At 41.1% G+C, this 2718-nt stretch overlaps 1 non-coding gene across 1 annotated transcript; it reads right to left on the bottom strand.

Annotated features, from left to right (window-relative positions):
* Positions 1–1502: 1502 nt before the first annotated feature.
* Positions 1503–1606, bottom strand: LOC148545827 (small nucleolar RNA R71). Its single transcript, XR_015901821.1, has one exon. It is a non-coding gene; the product is annotated as a small nucleolar RNA R71 (small nucleolar RNA).
* Positions 1607–2718: the final 1112 nt, after the last annotated feature.

Raw genomic sequence — 2718 nt, 5'->3', positions numbered from 1 at the left:
TTTGGATGGATATTGTGACATGTAATCCTACCAAATTGTGGTTCATGAAATTGTGTGGTATAATCAGTGATCAAGCATCATCTCTTCTTATGAACATTTAAACCAAGGGATTGGGAATTTGTTTGTTTTTAGAGAGCATTGGTGAGCCAAGGAATTGGGATCCAATCATATAAGATTGCCAAGCAAAATTCAATGAACGCATTGGTTGAGGAAGAGATAAACATGTTTTGATTCGGAGATCTCAATATCTCCTATAACCCAATGAATTCCCCAATTCTGATTTCCACTTTCTCTTTACATCCTGCAATTAAATTCATGCAATCACCCCCATTCCCTTTAATTTCAGCAATTTAGTTTCTGCTCTTTAATTCATGCAATTTAAGATTCCGCCATTTTAATTTATTGTCATTTACTTTTCCCGCCAACTTTACATTCCGCAATTTCTCATCTCAATCTTGATTCCGCTCAACTAGAACACACTTCTAATCCGAATTGCTCACTCAACCAATCCTTGTGGGATTCGACCTCACTCTATTGTGAGTTTTTACTTGACGATAACCGGTGCACTTGCCGGAAGGAATTTTGCCGATCGTGCAATTTCCTAAATCGTAGCATAACTAGTTTATGTGCATCAAGTTTATGGCGCCGTTGCCGGGGATTGGTTTTCGATTGACAATTCTCAAATTGGAAGCTAACTAGATTGAGCAATTTTCTCTTGCTTTGTTAATTCTGTTCTAGATACTTGTTGAATTTTAATTTCTGCACTTGGTTACATGCTTTCCTTCTTTATGCCTTTAAATTCATGCAACTAACTCACTGACTCACTAACTGTTTGAATTAATTCCTCAATTGAGCTAACCATACTCTTCCATTAACCAAGAGTATTTCACTTGTTTGTGTTTGAGCTGTGTTCTTGTATGACAGGTAGGAGAGGAGAGACATCAACTCCTCCATATACCGAACCAGAGAGGACCCTTCATAGACTTAGAAGGGAAGCAAGAGGGAAGAGAGTAGTGGGAGAAGAGGAATCTGAAGGAGAATCTGAGGACAATTTTGAGGAAGCTTTAGATCTCAACATGGATAGAGAAGTTCACAACCATGAGAGAGCTGATGGAAACGATGCCATCCCTGAGAGGAGGGTTCTTAGTTCATACATAAACCCAACCTCTGGGAATTGTGGTAGTAGCATCCAGAAACCACCCATTCAGGCCAACAATTTTGAGCTCAAGCCACAGCTAATATCACTTGTGGAAAATCATTGTTCCTTTGGAGGAAGTGCTAATGAAGACCCAAACCAACATCTCACAAAATTCCTGAGAATTTGTGACACTGTGAAGTCCAATGGAGTCCAGGAAGATGCCTATAAACTGCTTTTGTTCCCATTTTCACTTAGGGACAAGGCAGCTAAGTGGCTGGAATCATTCCCAAGGGGGAGTCTAACAACATGGGATGAGGTGGAAAGCAAGTTTCTGGCACGTTTCTACCCTCCACAAAAGGTCAATAGGCTTCGATCTGAGGTTCAGACTTTTAGACAACAAGATGGTGAAACTCTCTACGAGGCATGGGAGAGATTCAAGGACTTGACAAGGAAATGCCCACCAAACATGTTCCATGATTGGGTGCAACTACACATCTTCTATGATGGGCTCTCTTATGAATCAAGGAAGGCTGTAGACCATTCATCAGGAGGTTCATTGAACAGAAAAAAGACTGTGGAAGAAGCCATTGAAGTGATCGAGACAGTGGCTGAGAATGAGTACTACTATGCATCAGAAAGGCACAACACTAAGGGAGTCATGGAGCTGAACCATGTTGATACAATTCTAGCCCAAAACAAGGTGTTTGCCAAGCAACTAGCAGAGCTTACCAGGCAATTAGAAACAAAGCAAGTGGCTGCAATACACACACAAGATCAAGAGGAAGTAGGCATTGAAGGAGGTGATTGGGATGAGGCTAACTATGTGGGAAACCAACAAAGGCAATCATATGATCCACATTCCAACACTTACAACCCAGGCTGGAGAAACCACCCAAACTTTGGGTGGGGAAACCAACAAACCCAACCACAAAACCACAAACCTTACAACCACAACCAACAAAACAATTCCACATACCAAAACTCCAACCAAAGATCATACCAAGCCACACAAAACACTTACCCCCAATCATCATATCATGGCCAAAATAATCAACATACCCAACCTAATCCGAACCAACAATTTCAAGATCAATTAAACCGGATAGAAGGAATTATGGCAACCATGAGTCAAGACATCATTGAACTGAAGAGCTTCAGGGATGATGTGAGAACTACCTTAAGAAACCATGGTGAAAAACTCAAAAGGATGGAATCTCAAGTAGGAGAGCTATCTCAACAGGCACCCAAATCAACTGCAGTGTTCCCTAGTGACACAGAAAAGAATCCTAAAGGGGAACAAAAGAGAGTAAGATGGGAAGAATGCAAAGCTATCACCATAATGAAGGAAGTCTCAGAAGAAGAAGGAATCAGGCCCTCAGAGCAGGAACCAGAAATCTTGAAGGAAGGTGTGGAAGAAGTTAAGCAAGAAGGTGGAACTGAGCAAGCCAAGGAACTGCAAAAAGGCATGATGGAAGTATACCAACCAAAAGCACCATTTCCTGAGAGGTTAGGAGGAGGTGAAAAAAGGAAAACCTATTCAAGGTTTCTAGAGACATTTAACTCTCTTCATGTCAATATTC

The sequence above is a fragment of the Arachis ipaensis genome, chromosome B9 (assembly GCF_059453495.1).
Source record: "Arachis ipaensis isolate K30076 ecotype BB chromosome B9, ASM5945349v1, whole genome shotgun sequence".
NCBI classification, from domain to species: domain Eukaryota; kingdom Viridiplantae; phylum Streptophyta; class Magnoliopsida; order Fabales; family Fabaceae; genus Arachis; species Arachis ipaensis.
Note: the sequence above shows the minus strand (reverse complement) of the source record. Positions and strands in the feature narration are given on the sequence as shown.